Here is a 25721-nt window from a genome sequence, read left to right as displayed (position 1 = left end):
TACATTCCCTGACATAATTTTTTATGCAATTTTTGCTATATTCTTAACTTATAATAATAATGTAATATACAGTAATAATAATAATGTACAAAAAGCAAACTAAAAAGTTTGGTCCCTGTCCCTGCTGTATTGCAATATTTATTCGAATATTATACTTTATATTTAAATATACAGTAAATTATCCAAAAAGTGCAGACTATAGAATATACACAAACATCATAAATACTTGTTAATTAATTGTAATATAATAAATAAAGTAATTGTAATAAATTGTAATGTAATTTCACTTTATGTCTTAGTTAAAATTTAGATATATTCATTGTCTTTGATTACATCTATCATGCTTAATATCTTCAAATCTCACGACATTTAACACTATAGTTAATTAACCAGACATGGATTATGTAAATACTACGAGATTTAATGTATATATTTGCTTAGAAATAGCTAGTTGAAATCGTGATTTCTATATTTGCCGAAACGATACTATGAGAATAATTATATATTCAGGGTTAGGCGTGGCTTTGTGGGTAAGGGTCTGGAATAAAATATGCAATACTAAAATGAATCGTTAATTTTTTTATAACGATAGCTATTGGATTTTACGTATACGCTTTTAGGAGGTCATGAAAAGCGTCGGGGTTGCTAGAAAACATCAAACCCCAGCAGAGGCTTTATCGGGTGAATTTTTAAGGAAAAGAAATATTAATTATAATCTTGGTCTAGAAAAGCCAATGAATTAACTGAGAATACAGTCATGATACTTTAAAACAAATATATGATACTGACACGAGTTTAAATCAAAACGTTCAATAGAATTTTTATCTCAAAAAATGCCAATCATAGTGCCAAAGTTTACAAACGCTGGCGGCAATAATTTTTATACAAATATTTTACGCGGTCACCAGCAAGTATACATCACCAAACTTTTCATGAAGCTTTTGATACTGTTATTAATAACTTACATAGCTGAATTTGAATGACATGAAATTTGAGCAAATTTCAAAGGATTCCTTTTGACATACAAAAAAAAAGGCAGCGCGTCAGCTTTATATGAAATAAATGTATTTATATATTTTCAGAACCACATACAGACGCAGTTTTGCTCAGGATGCTCACAAGTGTGACTTGATTAGTCAAGAAACTTTGCAAGATGTTATGCAAAATATGAAGGTTATGTACATTACAATAAGATACAACCAGAATGAGTAGTCAATTGCAAATGCACATTTATTATAAAGTATAAAGGAAGGATAAGAAAAAAAGCTGTGCAATGTCTAATTTAGACAATTAAAACTAATTAACGTACAGCCCTATTCGCATTTCAAATTATCAAAATGGCACATCGTGGGACAAGGCGACCGCAAATTAAAGTCAGTGCGAAATTTAGCGCGCCAGTGAGGTCATTGTCTAAATAAATATATATTATCTAATACACAGACATTTTGCGACTGTGGTCATGCAATGTTATGGAGTTCTAAAGTTCTTAGTTTGAGCCTGGGAGCTGTAATTAGAACAATGTAACGGTGTGCTACTATGAACTTCGCTTTCAGAAGAGGAGTAATAGGGTGGGACTAATCGATTTAAGTGAAACTTTTTCACACTTCTGTGTTTTTTAATATAGGAGAGGACATGGCGCCGGCACAGACCCCTGGCAAGGGATCAGGAAGATCTGTAGCCGAAAAGCAAGGCAGCAGGGGAGTTTTCATAAAAAGGTATCTCATTTGCTTAAACTTAGGTTTGGTGAGCTTGTCGTCTTCCACCGGGCCAGGGCAACAGCTACTCCGGAAATATCCTCATAATATAATGGAAATAACTCATATTTACCTTACCTTACCGGGCGTTACCTCTTGTGCTATTTATCTTATTGACATATTTGACAGTTCCATAGCTGATTTTTACAGATTCGATCTGTGCTCGGCCAACACATCGAATAGCTCGTCCCGGGTGGTGAGGATTTTGTGGTTTTAAGTTGAAACCAATAGTTTAAAAAAATGAAAAAATTATACAAATTTACGCCTTTCGTGTATAATTCATTTGCTTATAAGTTTTTATTTCAGACAATAAATATATGTACCTATTAATTGCATACTTTTGCATTGTCATTCACTTTTTGTAATCTGAATCGAGTATTGTACAATTTGCTTTAAGATGGTACTAAAAACAACTCATAAAAGAGAACTCAACTCAATTTCATAAACAAGAGCAACAATAAATACCATAATAAAACAAACTGTTATTAACAGATATAAGCATCTATTAAACTCAATTTATCACTCATGGAGTCACTGTTGAAATGATTTGATTGATGATCGGGTTACTGTATCAACTTAACAAACAAGACGATACCGTGGACGGTGCTAATGCTTCACTGATATATATACTTATATTAAATTAAACCTAAATATTATGTTGTAATGTCTAGAAAACTTGTCTGAATTATATTATTTGATGTACTTAGATATTACCATTGATTTGCGAAAGAAGTTGGCATTCATTTAGATTTCAATTCTTTTTAAAAGAAGCGGTTGAAATCGTTTATTGATATTGAACTTCAAACAAATTTCACATCATGTGTTCATATCAAGCTCATTATAGTAACATATGGCCTTTGGTATGGGTACTTGGTTTGGGCTTAGAAGTTTCCAATATCGATACTGACAACCCAATTACTATAATGAGCTTTTGTCCAACGCAATCCCAAGGTTGCGACGTAGCACTACGGATATTGAGAGAAGTTTATCGCATTTGCATACAAAAACGTCGGAATCGTTATCGCTGGTCCAAGCACCAGTTACGAAGTAAGGACGCAGATTCTATATAGGCGATAACATGCCCCATTGTCAGCCTGTAAATGCTACTCATAGATCTGGGAGCACGGTAGTGCAACCGCCAAGTCGAGTAAAAAGCGGCTCAGCCGTATTATCCTTTTTCGAAGCCTGATCCATCATTATAACTTAGGTTACACTTGTGAATATCAATAAAGACATACATATAAAATATAATATACACATACATTCTTATTTTAAATTTACCGCCAATTCTCAAATCAAGGGCGAAGAACGGACGACAAGAACTGGTATGTGTTAATAAGTGATAATTTTGTTACCTAAAAGAATCAACGATTTTGAGTTTGTTTGTTCTTGTAAATTGTAAGATTAGAAGCCTGAATGTTCGTCAATTTATTTATTAACCTAAAATATTTGTAATATTGATATGGTATAATTTATCTCACAACTTCTTACGTCAGAACTGCGTTGCATAGTTTATTTTTTTTTACAAGTTAATATGTTTTCGATGGCAGAGTCATTTCATTTATTGTTACATAAAGTGATCAATTCCACGTTCATACTGCGACATGTATGTTATATTAGAGCGATTACAACTAACCGTATCATGATTCAGCTATGCCGGTCACAGACGGACAATTATTGAACACGATGACGCATTTACGCAACGAATTATAATGAACTTATACGTAAAGATATCTGTCACTCTCTATACGACTACTAATTTTATTGAACCCTCACATTAATGTGAGAAATCTTTTGGATCTACCAATGCCTATTATCAGGGTATGAAGAAATAATTACAACATTAAATAAATTAATTTATAACAATAAATAAAATGCCTTAAGACGCTCGGCTGCACAGCCTTAGTACAAATCTATAAATTTGTTTATCTAATTTGTAAATAGTTTTTAAATGTAGTTTAACGAAAAAGCAGCAATTTTATACCCGATCTTTTGATATAGTAAAACTGGAATGAGGTCTAATATTTTCGTGATTTATTTATAAGTACGGAAAAGTTTAACTTCGCGTCGTGGTACCACTTTTGAATGAATTTTTCTTCATAAATATAGACTACTGTCTTCATTTAAAGTCCAGAGCATTATAGTTGGTTACTGGAATCAAATTGAAGAACAAATAGCAATCGTAACTTCACCATAATATGGCAGTTCGCAGTAATATTGTTACAAAACATTTTTCTGAGTATTGCTCAATAGATTCTCGGTGTTTGTACCTGACTCCTCATTGAAATGTTTGTGATAGCTTTCCTATACATACAGCAAACATAGCAGTCACTTTTTTAATATTGATTTATGAGTTATTGCGGTTATACTACTGTTATAGACAGTATTTACTAACATGGCATATTTTAAATAGTTTAAATTTAGGTACATTGTTTTGTACACCGGTTGTCTTTACTATTCGATATAAAAACATTACGTATACGCTTCAACGTATGTGCTTCAACTAGTTATACTGAATATTCCTTCAAAGCCAGTAGCTAGTAAAATGCAAACGAGTTACCAGGGATTAATACTAAAAACAGGCAGAAATCAAAAATCAAAATATTAATATTAAATCAGCCTGTAACTAGAACCGAAACGCAAAAACGATTTGTATCGTAAATGCACGAAATCTGTTTATTTCGATTACTCGATATAACAGATGCGACGGAATTTGAGGGTGAGGTCACGTATAAAACTTTAATCGTATCAGAATATATAGGTAGTATAAAAACTATTACTTAAAGATAACAATTCAATCTCTTTCAGGATCTTGCTCTTGGATTGCGTCTGTTTTAATCTTGAACCTCGATTTTTAGTTCTAATATAGCTTTCTCACTCCTTCGCCCTTAGTAGCCCTGATAAGAACACTATTTTTTTTTGTTCTTAATGCTCCAAAACGATAATATCGTTGTTTATTGAATGTTTATTAATAAACCAAGTAGCTTTCGCAAGGTACGAGGGGCTATGAAGGTAATTTTTGCGGTAAGCAAATACATAAATAAGCAGCTTGTTCACATTATTGGGCAGATTATAGTCTGCGGATATGTCTCTGGGTATTACTTAGTATTTACAAGCTGTTCCCACAACTTAAGCTGCGTTTTTGAATTTGAACGTTTTTGAAAATTCATAACGGGAAATGTTTTCGTACAGCTTTCATAATTTAAATATTGTTCAAGCTTTTGAAAATTTTCTAATCTGCTATCACAAGTGGTGAGCAAGTCGTAGTCTATGTGTTCATTTAGCACAAGTCCGTACGTTGAAGGAAAACAGCGTGAAGAAACCGTGTGTGACTTCTCATAAAGTCGATGGCGGGTGTCAAGCACAAAAGGTTGATCAGCTATTGGGCTATTAGATTTTATTATCACGAAACAGATACAATTCTATAAAGCAAGAGCTCCAAGAGCAAGGGTTGTTGCGCCACTGTTTTTTTTATCTACCTACTGTCAACAAACTGGTAAAAAACTATTTTATGGTCATTAAGTGGAACTAATTTAAAATATAGCCTTTTATTTTATTTTTGCGTTCTATCACTCCTTATAATTTTTACTGTATAAAGCGATGTGATCATAGTTTTATATGTATGTAGATTTAATGCTCTTAAAATCAAGGTATTTTACACGAATAAGCCTGTTCTATATAGATTAATGATCAAGGATGTGAAAAATTTGGCACAATGTTACTATCATATGATAAGTCAGTTTTTTAAATAATACTATCATTACTGAATCATCATAAATTATTTATTGAAGTTTACTACATCATACATATTGCTATATATGCAGTATGGTACAAGCTATCTTCATACTTTACATTACGATGTAGGTTAGCCTTACAAAGAATCAATTATTCACCTTATTTAACGTAAGAAAATGTCCAATAACGAAAACACTTTACTTTTGTGATCTATTTTTTGTCCACATATCGCTGTTTAGCACTAGTTTAAATGGTTTTAGTTGCCGTATGCAAAAGTAACAGAACCCTAGTGGACACCACTAGTGTTTAAAAAGTACATTAGATGAGGAGATCAGCAGCGCCCTGATCGTGGAACCGGCAGTACTAAATAAATCCGTATCAGAGTGGAAAAGAATGTGCACTGGTCTATGTCTCACTCTTCATGCATAATAATATCCTCCTACGTTCACTCTAAGTCATTTGAATATTAAATAGTTACTTTCACAATGCTAAAACGATTATATTAATTACAATCAGTAATAGCTTTGAACATATCAGTAATTAGGTCCTAGTCGTAGTTTACATATTCAATGACATTCATAATATGCTAACCACAGAGTAATTAACATAATGCATTTTTGTAAATTGACTTATTATACAATTAATGTTTTTTAATGATCATAGTATTAAATATTGTTTTTCGAGGGTTTTAGTAATTTCTTTCATCATAATCAACCGATACTTTATCTGGATCAGAGGATCGCTAATTCCTTGAATCACATTTTTACAAATTTACAAACTTTTTTTTATATATAGAAAATTTTAATATATATTTGAAGTTTGGAGCAATATCAATATTGTGATAGGTAATCTAGTAAATGCGAAGCAGGCAGCGCTCGGGTTAAGGGAATCTGTTAGTCAGCCTCCCGTTAATAGCGAGAAAATAGAGCTCTTGGGATTTATAAAAAAAATTAAGTTGGGTTTAAGTGAATCCATTACACTAGGACCAACTCATACATTCCTGGTGTCACGTATTGTGCCAGCACGGGGTCTCAATATGAATCTCCCAGCACGAAAAAGAGGTAAATTAATAAGTTGTATCTTAGTTTAAGTTCTCTTAAACTAATATTAAATTAATTAATTAATTTTATCCGTTTAATTATTTTTTATAAAGATCACAATACAAATATCGCTAGTAAATAGTGGGATTTTTGAATCACAAACATACTGTTTTACTCATACCGATACTAGTGTCTTTATTTTTGACACGAAGAAGATGTAAAGTTGAGCATATAGGATAATTAGAGCACTTCCGCTTGTGAATAATAGAAGGTGCAGCAAGGAAACACATTACTCCTATAATGGGTGTTGACGCCCTGTTTATGCATTTGGAGCACTGATGCAATCAGACAAGCTTTGGCCGTGTTCGTGATTCTAGGACCTTATTTAAAACACTTACTAGAATAACATAATATAGCAAATACCATCCGTATCACTTCGACCTCCGACGTCCCACAACTGAACGTTACTTAAGGTAGTTTTAGCAGCGTACCACCACTTTGTTGAACCAGCTGCTCACTGAATTATTTCTAGGGTACTTCAAGAAAGAGCGCACAAATTCTTAAAAAGTCAACGCACTTGTGAGCCGTCTGGGAATGTGAGTGCATGCATGCAGGGCATGTTCAACATTTAACATCAGGCGAGCCTCCTGCCCATTTGCCTAGTACACATTAAAAAACACTCAAAGCATGTAACGCAATACAGATTCTCTATCACTAGTTAGTCACATTGCATGTAACAAAACACCGAACCGGCTTTACCGATTTTAATGAATTAGTGCCGTGTGTCGTGCAAATGGTTCACGCCAAAAATAATATTAATTCTTTAGTTAATGTTAATGTTTTGGGTTTAAAAATAACCCAAAATTGTACAATATATGGAAAATCTACGTTTTCCGGTTCAGCGAGTATTGTTGGAATAGTTTTTAGTTACTTAGTTATGCTATGTGTGAGATGCAGTCACACACAGTGCAATACGCTCGCGTTAATAATTTGTATAATACGAGTAGTAGTTCTACGCGTCTCCGCCGGAGAGCTATAAGATTTTGAAATATAGAGTAGTTCGGTTATTTTTAATATTTAAACCAGATTCTAAATGTATCGTAGACTTGTTGTTGTGATTATTTTTTAGTTCGCTCTATACCTGAGTAGTCTGTAATATTGGGGGATAATAGGGTATTAGTTGATGTGGTTAGCGCATGGCGGTAATTCTGCGAATAATCTGTTGCTACTTGGAATATTATCTTAGAGTTAATTGTACCTGATATTAATTGAGGGCTTTTCGTTTGACTTTCTGAAAGTTGAACATACTTTGATAACAATAAAGCTATACAAATTTACCCTGTACTTAAGGTCCTTACCCCTGTACCTAAGGTTACCTTAATAAGGTATATACAGTGTACACTCTATATAACGACACAGAAGGGACTGTGATTTTATGGCGTTATCGAGAGTTGACGTTAAATGGAGAGAAGAAAAACGTTTAGATAATCCATCCAAATCAAAACTGTTACAACTAACAGTTAACTTTGTAAATTTTTCTTGTATCGAATATGTTGCGTGTCTCATGTTTAAAACATCAAATTTTTTGCACCATCAATAGGCTATATTTTGTCATAACATCTAACAACTTTATCCTTTATATTATATCTATACTACCCACACTCTGATACTCTTCACAATTTGTGTATATAGCAAATATTAACATAAGTTAGTTCATTTTAAGTTAACCTTGGTTAATTGTTGGTTGGTATCTTTCTTTTTGTGTATTGTTATTATTGGTAAACTCAAAGCTTTAAAATGCTTAAGCTTTGTCGCGTGTCGTTGTCGTGTGTCAAAATCCCATATTGACATTTGACTTATGATGCATGACGGTCGCAAGTGTCTGGTGTAGTAGATTCATTCAATTTTTAATTTTTTTTTTGTAAAAGTTATTAACATCATAATTTCATATAATAATAGTTTACCGATTTATTGCTGCATTATTTTCTCCTTTTGCTGTAATTTTATGTTTTTCTATTTTTTAAAAGAAGATGTCAGTTGGTGCTGTGTATTTAAATAATAATACTCTATATTTATTAAACGCAGTAATTTATCTTTATCTGTGTTTTTTATTTTATATTTTTTACATTTTTTTAAGGTTAATATTTTTTTTTTTGCCCATCAATGCCAGTAAAAGTGAAACATTTATTTTCTCCGTGGTTAACTGATGACATCAAATTATAGAAACACAAAATAGTGCTAAAGTTAAGCTGACAAGATCATTCTTCTTTAGCGCGTGAGAAATAAAAAAAAGTTCGAGATCGATGTAATTCATATGCCGTGATGCTCAGCGGTGTCATATTCATAAGTCAGTTGAATTATATAGTAATATCTTAAATCGCTTGGAATCGGGAAACAACGGCAACAGCCACTTCCTGCTACTTAGAATCTTGACCTGCTTAATCAACATTTTTCCCGTCATCCTACTTTTGATCAAAACATTAAATCTCAAACCATTGCATCACTTAACTTTTGTACCACAACGAATATTCCTTCTTTTTCGTTCCAGTCGATTGCTGAAGACGGAGTAGGGAGAAGCATCATGTGTGTCACGAACAAAGCGTAAGTGGCTACTTATTTAATTGCAGCGTAAGATGCACATTTCACAACTTCTCGATATTGTTCTTTTTCATCCTAAAACTCCTAGTTACATAAAGTAAAATTTTATGTTCCTCTGGCAGTAGTTTTGACATGCGTTCTTTAGACAATCTAACTCCTGAAACTCCTACGCATAAAACTGAATTCTTTCACTCCTTCTTTACCGTGCAAAGTATCCTGCTATGGAATTCTTTGCCAATTGATATCAGACGAGCTCAGTGCTTAAATTTATTTAAAAATCCTCTTTTTGATCGTTTTTCTTTTGCCTCGTAATTAGCAAATTGTTACTCAATTAACCTTTAAATTATCTTTTACATTTTTGTTTAAACATATTATTGTTGCTATTTTTTCTTTAGATTTTACTTTATTTAGTTATAATTACATGATTTTTTGTTAATTAATTATACACGTCTTGTATTTTACCTTCTTTAGGTGTTTTTTTAATTGTTCCATATTAGGGTTGCCAGGAAGGAATCGCTTGTTGGCGATAAGGCCGCCTGTTACCTAATAACTTATGTAACCTGCTTCTTTTGTTTTTTGTTATATGTATAATTATATATTTTGGTATATTATGGTAACGAGGAGTAATTAATAAATAAATTATTGTGTGTACGTGCATGTCTTATTTCAAATTTTCTTGTATTTGTTTTAGAACTTCTACATGAATTATGGCATTGTATGCACCTACCTCAATTATTATTGATGTAAAAGTCTTGTCAAGATACACGAAATAAATTCCTTAGATTCAACACGACTTTATTAATGACATAATTCGACGCTTCAAACGATTGGAGTCATGTGATCAGCGTAAGACTGCGTCAAGCTATCGAATCGAGATAACTAATTGAGTTTCTATCCTATCAATATAATTCTATTGACCAGAAACATATCAATAAACAAAGATAACTTAATTAAACAGTTCCAGAAACCACATCATTTCCTTAGAACCATTCAATTTCACTCATGTCAAACGTATACTTAAGACGGAATAGCTCGACGAAATGGCAATTCGCCAGCACTGTTGTGCCTGTATCGCTTATTGTGTTTAATTGAATATTAATTCAGTAGGACTGGTCGCTGCCAAGTTTATTTAATTGGAAAACGTGCTAAGTTACTTGTGAAATTCATGGTATTGTTTGAATTGATATTGGCTGTTCACTAGTAATCGGTAACATCGGTGTGATATATGATGGAAAAGCTAGCTGCTGAACAAGGCTGGATTACACATGTCTTAGAATGTCTTAGACATCCACCGTACTCTCTGCATTGCTCCAAGAAAATACCATTTATTTCGAAATTTGTATAACTTCTTACAAAGTACAAAACTCAACTCTGGTGAGGCATTAGAAACCGCCTTCAAAGACTTTATTGATTCCCGTTCGAATTATTTGCGTATAGATAGCAATGGTACATACTTTGATTAATTAAATATATTCTATTTAAAAAAACTTTTTGTTCCTCCCATACAAAACGGCAATTTCATATATACGTAAGGACCTAATATAGAGACTTTCTCTCGGTTTGTACTATTAAATCACACAGGACACCATATTAAACATAACAATCGTTTCAATGAGCACATTAAAATGACTCACTCAAACAACACCTGATTTATTACCATATGCTCAAGTACACATAAATAATGTCAATACAATACTTAGATGTCTAATAATCAGTGACTTTCAGTATAATAAAACATAGCACACAACAAACATACTATTATTGATATTGTAGTAGAAGTTAGGTTTAAAAAAAATCAATGGCGCTACAAAGTTTTTAGGTATGGGCCTCAGATTTATGTATCTATTTCATGATAATTTGTCAATCTAATAGGCAAGTAGGAGATCAGTCTCCTGTGCCTGACACACGCCGTCGACTTTTTGGGTCTATGACAGGTTTCCTCACGATGTTTTGCTTTTGAGCGAATATTAAAAGTGTATATAGAAAGAAACTCGAAGTCGGGGATCGAACCTACGACCTCAGGGATGAGAGTCGCCTACTGAAGTCATTAGGCCAACATTGCTCTAGGAATAAGGTTTGTTTTGCAAAATATATATTTTTGCTGCTCTTATATTATAAAATACAAGGGCCATTTTAAATAAAATGTTACTGCTGACATATGCCTCTCTATACGTAATTACACATTTTCATAATTTATCACCGTCAGGCATATCAAGGCTAACTATCCAGGTATATAACTGATGGTGTGATGACCTTCTTGAGTTTAAGTTACGAAGAAATTTCCGTACATAGTTTGAGAGATTTTACTATTCGGTCAGGTCTTGCAACTTACGAATGGCACGAACATAACATTGATCTATCATGTATACCTTTATACGGAGTGGATTTAAAGGGTTATTTTTTAAACCGCTTAGTCACGAGGCTCTCTGACCAAATTGACACAATTAAATGTACTTATATTAAAAATGTTTTTTGTTATTAAAATCAATTTTAAATTTACCTATAAAAATAAATGTTTACAAACTCAAAAGCAAACTCTCAACTCAAATAACTTTATTCATACAGCTAAACAAGTACACTTATGAACGTCAGAAAAGAAGTTAAATTAATTGTAAATTTACATTATTACCAGTTCGCAAGTCAAGGGCGTAGACCGGGCAAGAAGAACTGGCAAGAAACTTTCCGCCACTCTTTTTAATCGCTAAGTTTTGAGTCATACAAACTATTTGAACTGGAGCAAATTAATCCCAAGGATTAGGATCATTTAAATATTCATCAAATTTATAACAATCTTTATTGATTCATTTACGTTTAACGAGGGCATTGAATTTATTTAGTGATAATTCTCTATTTAAAGTACAAAATATGTAGAAATTTTCCAAAAGGTTATCAACGAACGTACTCGTACATTTACGGAGCGCGTCACGAAGCGAACATATGTTATAGAGGAGCTTGCATATCTTGCGTTATGAACAATGGACCATCCTTTCAATATTTCACTTCGCATACTGCGAGCAAGTTGTAAATAATTAACGATTAATATTAGGAAGTGCATTCTTTTACACTATACCAAATTACAGTGCTTCTGAAACTTCAATATCAAAGAACTTTAAGAAGACACCATAATCTATGGATACATTTTTAAATATGGAATATAATAGAGTAATTGTTATACGATAGAATCTATACAAAATATCATCCATTCAGTTAGATACGTTCATAAGTGTACGTATTTAAAATCTATTGCTTCTAGGCGTTTTTGTTTTAGATAAGCTTAGAAACTTAACAATTATGGTACACGGAAGGAAAAATTCACTAGGAATAAGTGGCTATTTGATACCTTCTTCTTTCCTTGCATTTTTGTTGCTTGTTACGTGGACGAAAGTTCTTAATTTAAAATGGTTAAAATACAAGTTTTTAATTGTTATAAACTATACAGAGTAAGTGATGATTTAACAAATGTTCACGTCCAATAAAACACGAGTGTAGTTCAATAAAGATAAGAAGAACAATACTTAAAAATAAAATTATGCGATACAAGTTAAAGGGTTTCTATTACTTGTACAAAATGTTTGTAAGGCATCATTACATAATGTTCCTTTTTACATCTTAAAGCAATTCATTGTAATAATGAAAAATAAACATATATGAAAAACAAAAGCTCTATATCAGGAAGTACAATGGAGCATTCGTTTACATTACTACGGGCACAAAATGCAAACATAGATTGTAGAATCAAAATCAATAAGGTGAGAAGGCAGTGATGAATCATATTATACAAGATCCAGTGGTAAAATACAATATATTTTATCTTAATAACGCAGTTCACATATTCTTCCACAATGATGATATATTAGGCCACTTGATTAGTGATTGTCCTAAATAGATTAATATTCTCCGCGAGGCGTCAAATTAAAACATTAAAGGGCCGACACCAGTCAGTGGATGTAAAGAATTTCGTCGTTTCCGCACAGTTGATTATGAAATTGAAAAATCCAGCTGCATTTCTTTGATATGTATCTTAATCTCTCACTATAATTATACAAAAGTTCTCTCTTTATTTATTTTATTTTTTTACAAAGTTCATGTCCACCAGGAAGACGAACACAAGCAATTTGTAATATTTTTGTACCACGTTATGCCAGATAGAAAAAATATCGAGATGTAGGATTTTTCGACACCTAGTGAAATGTTTAATAAGAAAATATGTCGACATAAATTAATATAACAAGAAGGGGAAAGCGCTGAAAAGAATGGGAACGATTTCTGGATTGACATAACCGGAAAACATAAAGTTGATTAATTTGGTGATCGAATTTACAATTTTTAATTATTGACTCTGTTATTACGTTATAAGGTAAGGCGGTTGTTATTGACAGCTAACGATAAGATTACTGGGTTTAAGGCGTCTGTAATGCTAAAAGATGAAATATCAGACGTCAAAACCAATATTGTTTTCTCAAATGAAATATTGTAATCATGGACTTGTTGGTTAGAGTGAATGAAATTGTTTAACAACTTCAAAACTAAACATATTACTAGTTCCTTGTTTTAAAAGTGCGTACCACTTCCTTAAAGGCCAGCTCAAGTTGTCGAGTATGTGTGTTTTTTTATGAATTGTAATTTCGGGTTCGCGTTAATCATGTTTTAAAGTAACACGCACAATACGACAATTTATACAACAGTGGAAGCCTAAAAGCTTTAACATGATTTATTTTGATTATCAATTACCAATAACCCTCAACGATGGCACCTTTCGTCTTACAAACATCAATAAACGTTAAAATTGATTGCGCGATATTTACAGAAATTGACGACGGTCTACATAAATCACTTAAAATTACATTGCTGGTCGGTTGGCAAGTAATTAATAATTTTTATAACGTTTTAAGTTAAAACATGCATTACCATATTGAAAGTTTAATCAGAGAGTGTTTTACAGGCACATTTATAAATATGGGGCTTTTAATATTTATTTCAAGAAATAAAAAAGACTTATCCGATCTTAATTAATTACAAGACAAAGACGTTAATTTTTTTATTTAATTACATTATAATAAAATAATAGAGCCATGTTTATGAGTTACAGCGACTTTGGTGATTTTTTTTAGTTCACTGTTTTAACTTATTAATGTTTGTTGCAGCTTAAAATGTATGTAATTTGTGATTGCAAAAAAAATCAGGCGCTCAAAATTAAGGCCATATCTTAAAGCTTCTATTTTTAAAATTAAATACAGCGTTGCCTTATTGCTGTATCAATATACTTTATATAATTTACTATTCGACAGATTCTCACGGCATTGTGGGTACATTACCCATACATCTATTGACGACGTTTAAATATATGTATAACACGCTATCAAACAGTAATGAATTTTAAAATTATGCATCTCGTCTTAAATCGTCGACTTATATTTATCGACTGTCGTTAAATCTGGGTCGCAGTAATAAATAACATGTTACCAGTCCACTAATTTAAGATTCTCTTAGTGGAAATCGGTTAGCATGCTTTGGAGCTTTATGAAATTAATACAGATTGAGTAATGCAATATGGCTTACAAACAAAATTATATTTTATGATTGCAACCCAATTTCAGACATAATTGAATTGAAAGGTTTTAAGTTGAAGGATAAATTGTGTGCTATTTGAGGTTAATTTTAATATCCTTACATATTAAAAAAGGACGTCGCGCCGCTGTAGGAAAAAACGGCATTTTAGGAGTCTCCACCAATAAGGAGGCAATATTGACTATATTGAATGAATAATTTTGTCTAATTATATTATGACTTTTTTTGGAAAGAAATTAAAATCAATGTCACTACAACCTTTACAGGTCCCAGATTTCTGTATCTGTTTGTTAATCAAATAGAGAAGTAGGTGATCAGCCATCTGTGCCTGACGCACGCCGTCGACGTTTTTTGGGTTTAAGGCAAGCCGGTTTCCTCACGTTGTTTTCCTTCACCGTTCGAGCGAATGTTAAATTCGCACATAGAAAGAAAAAAAGTAATGTTAGATAAAAAACTAAAGCAGCCGACGCTATATCTAAAAAAATACTAACAACATTTGAAATGTAGATTAAGGTAATGGAAATAAGAAAAGCTTTATTATTATAAGGAATTCCTTTTTGTAACAATCCGAAAATTATCGGATTTAAACAAAAATGGGCAGTTGTAGTTGTACATTTCTGTTCATTTCATGTAATTTTTTACGGTCACATGTTAGGCATGATATATAGTATATATACGAGCTGACGCTAACGCCTTACTGTCAATGAATGTTAAAAATGTGCTAAATATTTATAGAAGTAATGCAATAAATACAAAATAAATATAAACTTCAATACTTTATTAGATAACAATGACAACCAATATGTGTTGATCCTCTTTCATTAGTGACATTAGTATACATTTCTAAAATACGCTATTAATATTGTAGATATACAGTCAAAATCTGTTATTACGACATCGAAAGGACTTCTCATATTTGGTCTTAAAAACCGATAGTCGTAACAGCTGATGCCGTTATTATTTAGTACCTAATTCAATACAATTCAGCCGGGACATTTGATTTTGTTCTAAACGATGTCATCGTAAAAGGTTTATACTGTATCTTGTCGATTCGAATGAACATTTAATATTTGACAGTTACGAAAGCCGCGAACATTTTGTATAGGATTTTATTTTTGTATTTTTTCCACTTTATTAATATTTGAAATGTTATTCTATTGGAGACGGATATAAAAACAACAAATCAAAAACGGACCGAGATATAAGTGTTGGAAGACATCTGGCTTTGTTTTATATATTAAGATATTTACTGTCTTGTGAAAGGTAGGTTGGTGCAGTTTATACTTAATTCTAAGGAATCATTTGGACGTAGTTGTAGGTTCATAGCCATCATGATCCGTGAAAAATGTACAAAATATAATCATATTGGCGCTTCATTTAAATACAAACTAGATAGATTGAATTTGAAACGTAAATTGAGTCGTAAGATGGAATGGATTACGAGTATCATGTTGCTTTAATACTTGACTGTGTCCAGATTGGTACAACTCCATTGGGAAATCTAGGCTAGACGCAACCAAAGGAAGAAAGGTGGCAAATATACATTGTAAATAAGCGGTATTTATATATTTATTTAACGAGTACAATTCGTTACTGGCATAATATTTTAAAGGTTAGATTAGCATTAGAAGTAATGCGATACGATTTGGTTATGCACTTAATGCATATTACCATTAGTATTTAATCTTTTTAGTTTCCTTTCCTTTCTAGGGTTGTCTGGAAGACATCGCTGGCAAGCGGTAAGGCCGCCCATTGTATCCCTTATAATTTATCTTATTTGTTCTATAATGACATTTAAAATGATTCTTATAAAAATACATTATATTACAGAAGATTAAGAAAGTTTTAGTTTTAGCATCATTAAAAATGATTTATTACAGACAATCTAATTGTAAGATTGTATTTTCGTCGCAATCTGCTTTGCTCTGAAGTTTATATTAGGCGCATTCAAAGTTATCGTGTGGAAACGGAAAAGTTTAACCACGGTTGAAAATTGTGACGTAGTAAAAATAACAATAATGTTAGCCTATTGGCTTCATCGTGCGACTCTCATCCCTGAGGTCGTAGGTTAGATCCCCGGCTGTACACTTTCTATGTGCGCATTTAACATTCCCTCGAACGGTAAAGGAAAACATCGTGAAGAAACCGGCTTGCCTTAGACCCAAAAAATCGACGGCGTGCGTCAGGCACAGAAGTCTAATCACCTACTGTATATTCGATTAACAAATGATCATGTAACAGATACAGAAATCTGAGGCCCAGACCTAAAATGTTGTAACATTGCTATAACATTGTATAATTAAGCAATGGAAACACTATATATTTTAGTATTGCCTCATTCATATTTACGAATTTAAAAAAGCCATTGTATCTTTATTTTGTCGCTATATTTGTTTTATTAAAGGATTTTGAAACGAAATAAATTATTTTAACTATTAATGCATTTATTTCGGTAATTTGATTACGTATGGGACCAACAGTATTACAGTATTTTATCCGTAGTAACACATACGAAAAAATATGCAATTTCACGCGATTCAAATTAATAATGAAATAATCCTACTCATAATTGTCATTATAAATCTATTGTACATTCGTATATTAATGTTATTAATAAACAATCGGTAAACAGCGAAAATCATTAATATTAAACGTTGATTGCCGGCGTATTGACGTACCGCTGTTTATATTCACTCATATTATCTTGATTGCGCGCTATTTTCGTTAATTATCTTAAATAATAACTGAGCCAATGGACAAATCCAGGGATTAATAAATTCCTATTTATTTTAGGTTCGTTTGCGTTAAGCTTGGTTTCTTTCTTGTCTTATAGCTTAATATAAATAATGAAGATCTCGAAATTGTTTGGTATGATCGTCTTTCTTTTGTTTCTAAATTTTATCAGCACAGAGAAAACATTTACTACGGAGATCTAGCCCAACTTAAAATCAAAGAGTAATTTAAGTCTAACCCAATTTACTTAAAAGTATATTTATTATAAGAAAGTGTCCAATGACACTACTTACAGTCTTTATTAGGGGGATGACACTCTATTCTAGTGTACTTACTAGTTTTTATACTTACCACTGTTTACGATTCAGCAAATTAGTGTTAGTGCACTTAAGACTAACATGCACTAAAACTTATTCACTGAATCGTATGGTTTTGTCTTTTTCAATCTAACTAGGCCCGTGGTGTCATGAAGAACTATAACCACGACATTTATGTCTTGGTTGACCCTTTGTTCGAGGGCTCCAGCAATCGTTTTGATTGTTGTGGCGACGTCCTCCGCATCAAGGTCTCGATGGAGGTCATGCATACGTACCAGGGAACATTGACTATTCACCTGAGCACTTTGTTTTGGGATCGTTATATTATTTGATGTAGCTCTTACTGGTTTAGCCACACAACTGGCAACAACAATTCCCTGAATGGAATTGTTTATAGATTTATAATTTATTTTATATCGAAAACGTGGAATGCCACCACCGAGCAACCAGCACAATTTAGTTTAAAGAAGATTCAATATGGCCCTACCAACGGAGTTTGGTATCATGCGTCATATCTAGGTACTTAGCTGAATTTTGGAATGTTTGGCATTATCAATACATTGGCTGATAATTTAATGTTTTGTTGGTAATGTCAAGGTGCATTGATTTAGTCTTTTGGTCTTTTTACTACTCCTTGCTTTTAGTAGACATGATATAGAAAGCAGTATCATCAGCAAAAGTCGTTTAGTCGTCGTTAATTTATCTTGTAGTTGTAGAATATCGCGCGGGAATAAGCGAGTACCACACAGCTAAATCATTGTTTATAACGAATAAAGACGCGGTTTATTACATTACTTACTATCGTTCGATGTTATGATGTTACAAACAAGATGGTGCGCAATCTATAATCAATTATAATAGGTTGAGGGTGTAAATTAAAAGATAGGGTAGGGATAGGTGATTGCTGTGTATTTGTTTCACTTTGTTCATATAATTGGTTTCCTTGTAAAGAAATTATTTTTATCGGTTTTTTAAGTTCTTTTTAATTTAGGGTAATGGAAATTTTTGAAGCCATGAAGTACAATCTGTATGGGTAAAACTATTTGTCTATGTAGTGAAAATTACGTCACAAAAAGGTTTGGAATAAAATCCAAAAATCATCCTGGCGACCACCGTTATTCATTTAAGTTCTGAAGTAATTAAATCACACATTTTCAATTTCAACTTAAGCGGCATTTACAGGTTTTATAAAATTTCTTTTTTAATAACTTGATTATTAGATATAGAACCTAGATAACGACATATTTAAACACAGTCGAATCACCTGCGTAGAAAAGACACCGAAAAGGTAATTTTTCCTACGCTGATACCACAAATTATAGTGTTATTTTCGCAGGCCAAAACTCGTAAAGCAAAAGTAAGCTGAAAATGGTAGGATTAAGTCGCAGCCGGGAGTGTTAAGATGTTATCTTTTGATTAAGGTCCTCGTAATAATAGAGGAAAGTTATTTATGGAAACCACGCTCATTACAATCTCGTCTATATATTTTTCTGTCGACACGATCCGGATAATTCGAGAATCGCCGCGAGATATACCTAGTATGGTAACACTGCAATTATATGCTTTTTATCTTGCAATTACATATGTAGTTGAGTATGATAGTAGTCTTATTAATAGGCATAGAGAATGGTATTTTATTTTTATTCTACTGTAGGAGAGATGTACGTACTACCTACGATCAATTACGTCGCAATGTATCTGATATACTCCTTGTGCTAACTTGACAGACCAGAAAAAAACATTTTTATTTAACGTTTAAAGATTCCGATTCAAACTTAAAGTATATATCAGTTGTAAGAGAGTTTTGCGCGTAACTAATTTATTTAATGTACACCGTTAGTTCATCCTATGTGCAATAGATGTCTCTATTATCAAATATTTACAGTATTACGAAAAATTCTGAGAGTCTAAAGACCGTCCTACTGGTCTAGTAATGGTTTATATTTCTTTTTCAGATTATATGAGAACGACTTGATCTTATAATCGCCAACGCAATTCTCGTTCGTCATATTGAAAAGTTTATTAAAACGTATATGTAACGACCCATTTGCCTGTACCACATATTATTACTTTTAGTCAAATGTATTTTATTAGCTATGTAAGATGCGACACGTACCTACTAATTAGAAATTTTACGCTCTTTGCGACTCCCTAGGCCCCGATTCAAATGAGTACGCTTAACTCAGGAGTCACGGCTTATAAATCATATTTAATTGCGCGCTTAGATATGGTTGCTATGTAATTTACTGTATTATTCCTATGTAATTGTACCTATGGGCTCTGAAATATGGTTGAGAATTCACGAGTTTCAAACATCACTTTATAGCTAATGAAAATGTAATGAAGTCTAACTTAATCTGTTTGTTATTTGATAACGATGTTATTACATAGGTATTGTGGTTTTTTCCGTTTATATTATATTAAAATATAGAATTTAAAATTAACTTGTGATTGAAAAAAACATTTGTATTCGTAGTACTTAAAGTTAATGACAACGAACAAAGAAGATCAATGAAACCGTTACAAAAAAAAATCTACCGTACCGTTGGGCAGAGTAGGAGTTTCAAGGCATCAATTAAAAATATTTTAAAATTCGGAACATTATAAACTATTTTTATTTTAGGATATATTATATGTATATTTTAACCATGATCACCAACTCACGCAGTACTCCATCCACAAAACGTCCAAATTCGGAAGTTAATTTTTTTTTAATGTCGGAAATATCCTTAAGAGGATAATAAAAACACAACCGTAATTTAAAATTAAAAGACATATCTGCACAAAGCCACAGCATAGAGTAATAAATAGCTTATTTCAAAAGTAATTAAGCGCTTCAGAAAGGCAAACAGCATTATTTTAATTAAATGGCAAGACAAACGGAAAATAATTAATACAACTGACAACCTTTAGCAAATGTTCGGTCTGATTCGGATTTATCCCGTCAACAGAATTCAGTAATTAATTCAATCTATCTGAGACTAATCGTCGAACTTTGACGATTAACAGATAATTCTCAACTAATCCGATCGGGTAAATATACCAGCCAGGCTATTTCGGAAACTATTCCGATTGGAAAGCGTGACCTAGTGGTGCTAATTGCTTATTGTTGGGAAATTAACGGCATATGCCTGGTAACTAGAGATTGAGTACGACGTACGTCGATTATATCTCGAAAATGCAAAACTCCTTACAAGTTTTTTTTGCATGTAACTAATACTTTTATGACGTAAAAAACATTTTAAATTACAACATCGAATTATCTTTTTTACAAAATCCACAGATTACAAAAGTCATTAGTAAGTAATTATAGTACAATAAAAGTGACATGACAATTGACATAAGAAATATTTCTTATCGGTCAGCAATTAACAGAGTTTTTTTTTTCTTGGCGGGAAATTGAAAAAGCGCGGTACTATTTTTTTCTAAAATAATACTTTAATTAAAATAAAGATTATTTCTTTGTAAATAACAGTATTAATAGACAAATTAAATATAAACATAGTGTATAAATAATAAAAATGGAAGGAAACGAGGGGGGCGGGCTTGACCCGCCCAACTCAAAAAAGAGACCACGACGGCGGCTCGAAGATCCCCAAAATGTTTCTGATGCTGGCGGCGGAGGCGGTGAGAAAGACTCGTATATCCCATATCTCAAGCCTAATTATAAAAGACTATATCCTAAAAATTCTATTAATATGGAATTTAAGGTTTTTATTGAAAACAAAAATATTCAGGACAGGCTGGGAAATAAAAGCCCAATATATATAAACCACATATTCTCCGAAATTAAAGGCGTGGTGGCAATAAGGCGAATTAGCGCAAATAAAATTGTTGTCATATTTAAACAACATAATACAGCTAATAACTTGATACACAATATACATTTTCTTGAGAAACATGATATGAAAGCATACATTCCAGCAGCTTAAATTGAAAAAACTGGTATTATCAGATTTGTGCCTGCAAGTATATCAAATAAAGAACTATTTACGAAATTAACTTCTACAAATGAAATAATTGCAGTTAGGAGATTTATGAAAAAAATTGGCAATGAATTAGTCGGAACACAAACTGTTAGTATCACATTTTTGGCAAACTCTTTACCCGAGAGTGTATAATATGATTTATTTTTTTACAGAGTGTTTGAATATATACCTCCTCTCCAACAATGTTTCAAATGTATGAAATTTAATCATTATGCTAAAATTTGTAATGGCAAACAGTGTTGCTCTATTTGTTCAGGTGAACATTCTTATAAAGACTGCAATAAACAAAATGAGATTTGCTGTGTGAATTGCAGTGGACCTCATTTAGCAATATCCAAAATGTGTCCAATAAAAATGAATAAAATCCTAGAAAAGAAAAATAAAATAACATATGCAAGCATTGTCAGCACAAAAGATAACAATGAGTTCCCTCCCCTTCCACCACGCTCCTACCCTGTAAATAAAAAAGTGATTAGTGTAAATAATGCACCCAAACATGTAAATAAATCTGTAAATATTAAACCTGTCTCACAGGCTGTAAGTATTAATGATATAAAATCACAAATAATTGCAAACAGTGATGTACTTATGGCCCTGGTACAAACACTGGTTCAAATAGGTAATAAGAATGATAATGAGCCTATAACTACAACATTTATTAAAGATATACTTATTAAAAATTTGTCAATATAATGGATACACAACCATATACAACATCATCTCTACGTATTGCGCAATTTAATGTTCAAGGTGCAAATCATAAAAAACATCTTCTTACAAAATTCTTAAATGAAAATAATATTGATATTTGTTTACTAAATGAGACATGGTTAAAAGACCATCAATCTTTTTATATTTCCGGTTATAATTTCTACAATAAAAATTCAAAAAATCCTCGTAATGGTGTAGGAATATTAATTAAACCATATTTGAAACACAATGTTATAAATACTACTTTTTATGAAGATATTCAAACTATAGCCATAAGTATATACACAGAAAATACTACACTGTCTATTCTTTGTGTGTACTGTCCTCCGTCACGTAGGAGTATAAGAATGAATAGATTGCACAATTATAAGAGAATTACCGAAGCCTCTTTTTGTAAGTGGTGATTTCAATGCACATCATATTGCTTTTGGATGTATGTCTACGAAAAGTCGAGGGAATAACTTATATAATATAATTGATGAATGTGATTTATGTATTTTGAATAATGGTAGCTTTACTACAGTAAATTATCCTACACGCAACCCCTCAGCAATAGATGTAAGCTTTGTTAGTCCATGTGTGGCTCCTCTTTGTGAATGGTCAGTACATGATGATGCTATGGGTAGTTATCATTATCCAACCATAACAAACATTACAATGTGCATTGAAAGAAACACAATTAATAAACATGTTGACAGATTTTTATATGATAAAACAGATTGGACAAAGTATAGTGAATTGTCTGGTTTGGTCTTCCATGACATGATGGTTAGCGAAGAGAGTCCAATAAAATCTTATGATGAGTTTTGTAACCGGCTCAATAAACTCAAACTCATGGCAGTTCTTAGATTCACTAGGACTAACTTTAGGAGTAGACCACCAGCCCCTTGGTGGAACAGTATATGTGAACAAGCCGTAATACAATCTTACAAAGCCTTGAAATTTTATAGAAATGATTCAACAGAATATAATTACATCAACTATAAAAGATTAGATGCTTTAAAAAAACGCACTATAAAGGAGCAAAAAATAATCAGTTGGAATGGTTTTTGCAATAGTTTCAATAGAACTACACCCATCAGTAAAATTTGGAATATCATTAAAAAGTTTAAGGGTATCAGAATTGGTAATAAATCATATAGGAATGAATTTGTAGAGCCACTTTTAGATAAGTTATCAGATAGTAACAATTTACTTGACCCAAATTCATTAGACAATTATTTTAATATTAACAATGAAAATCCTCAATCTAAATTTTTATTGGATTCTTTTTCATGGTCTGAACTTCTAATGAGTATACAATCTAGAAGAAATACTAGTCCTGGTTTAGATGATTTTCCATATTTATTAATAAAACATCTATCTGAATCTGTACAAAAGCTATTTTTGAATGTTCTTAATAATCTATGGCATAAAAAACTCATACCAAGTTCATGGCAAACTCAATGTGTAATACCTATATTAAAACCAGATAAGTCACCTGAACAGATCAGTTCTTATCGTCCAATCTCGTTATCATCATGTATTGGAAAAATATTTGAAAATATGGTGAAATCTCGACTTGACTGGTATGCAGAATCCAATAATGTCATTCCACACATTCAATATGGATTTCGCAGAGGAAGAAGTTGTGTTGATAGCTTCATTTCTCTCATATCGGATCTGAAAAATGTAAAGAACAATAAATTACACACAGTTTGTGTATTTCTAGATGTGCAAGGTGCATTTGACAGTGTGGATCCTGGCATACTGGTGAAGGTACTCAGTAATTCTGGTATACCTGGACAATTATGTAAATGGATTTATGATTTCCTTAATAACAGAATACTATATGTTAGGCATAACAATATCTTATATGGACCTAGAACTGCATCAAAAGGTGTACTATACAAGGTGCCACATTATCACCCTTGTTGTATAATTTGTATACTTGTGAGATATGTAAATATGTTAATATTAAAAATGTAAATATACTTCAATTTGCAGATGATTTAGTGTTGTATAGTTCAGATGTAAATTTAACAGTAGCCATTGAAAATGTTAACACTGCCTTAAGGCAGTTAAATAATTATTATCAACACACATTAAAATTGAAAATAAATGCTGGCAAAAGTAATTTAATACTATTTGGAAAGGACACACCAATAGTGGATGTTGTCTATAATGGTGATGTCATTCAAAGAGTCACCTCACACAAATTTTTAGGTATTATCATTGACCAGAAATTGTCATTTGAAGAACATATTAAATATGTATCTAGAAATGCATTAAATGGTGTTAACATTTTAAGATATCTAGCAGGTGTTACATGGGGTGCAGATCCCAAAATACTTTCATTATTATATAAATCTATTGTAAGAAGTCATTTTGATTACAGTTCTTTAGCTTATTTAAATAGCACTCATGTACATAAATTGGATATATTGCAGAACAGAGCTTTGAGGATCATATCAGGAGCAATGTGTTCGACTCCCATAAGGGCCATGGAAGTCGAAACAAATATTATGCCATTGATATTGAGACGACTTATGCTTGCAGAAAGATACTGCCTGAAACTATTATCATCAAATAATATCCAAATTATAAATAGGATAATACATCACCCAATCAATATAGATGGTCCACTCACTTCACCAAATGATCTCCTGAGAGGTACATCTCCAACTCTGTGCCAGATCTTCTTAGAAATACAATCTCATTATTCGAACATCAAAAAACTTTCACACTGGTCGTGTTACACTCATTCATACAGTTGTATCACTCATCCTATTACGATTTTATCAAATTCAATCGAAAATAATTCAGATTTACTGGCTTTTATAGAAGAAAATAACAAGTATTATACAATCTACACTGATGGCAGTAAAGGCAATGATTTTGTGAGAAGTGCGGTATATGATTCCCAAAAAGATTTTGCTCAAAGCTTTGCTCTCGATAAAAAGTGCTCCATATTTACAGCAGAGGCATATGCAGTTTTTGCCGCTTTAAAATCTATAATATCTATAAATATTGGAAATATTTTCTAATTTTGACAGACTCTTTGAGTCTTTTAAAGAGCCTTAAGCATTCTTATTTTAATAATTTTAAAACTAATTATATTATTTATTTAATTAAAGATACTGTCTTGCGGTTGCATAAAAAAGATATAACTGTTGCCTTTATGTGGGTACCCTCACATAAAGGTATTACTGGTAACGAAAAAGCAGACAAAGCTGCATATGAAGGGATTAACACTCTTAATGTCAGAAATGTGGTACAGGTTCCTATGACTGATTA

The 25721-nt window shown here is 32.1% G+C and overlaps 1 long non-coding RNA gene across 1 annotated transcript; it reads right to left on the bottom strand.

The window, feature by feature from the left end:
- Nucleotides 1-23769: 23769 nt before the first annotated feature.
- Nucleotides 23770-25434, bottom strand: LOC123710225. Its single transcript, XR_006753809.1, has 2 exons — nt 25049-25434; nt 23770-24107 (listed from the first exon to the last, which is right to left on the bottom strand). It is a non-coding gene; the product is annotated as an uncharacterized LOC123710225 (long non-coding RNA).
- Between the last annotated feature and the right edge of the window lie 287 nt (nt 25435-25721).

The sequence above is a fragment of the Pieris brassicae genome, chromosome 5 (genome assembly GCF_905147105.1).
Source record: "Pieris brassicae chromosome 5, ilPieBrab1.1, whole genome shotgun sequence".
NCBI classification, from domain to species: domain Eukaryota; kingdom Metazoa; phylum Arthropoda; class Insecta; order Lepidoptera; family Pieridae; genus Pieris; species Pieris brassicae.
The sequence above is the reverse complement of the archived record's forward strand: the minus strand, read 5'-3'. Positions and strand labels throughout refer to the sequence as shown.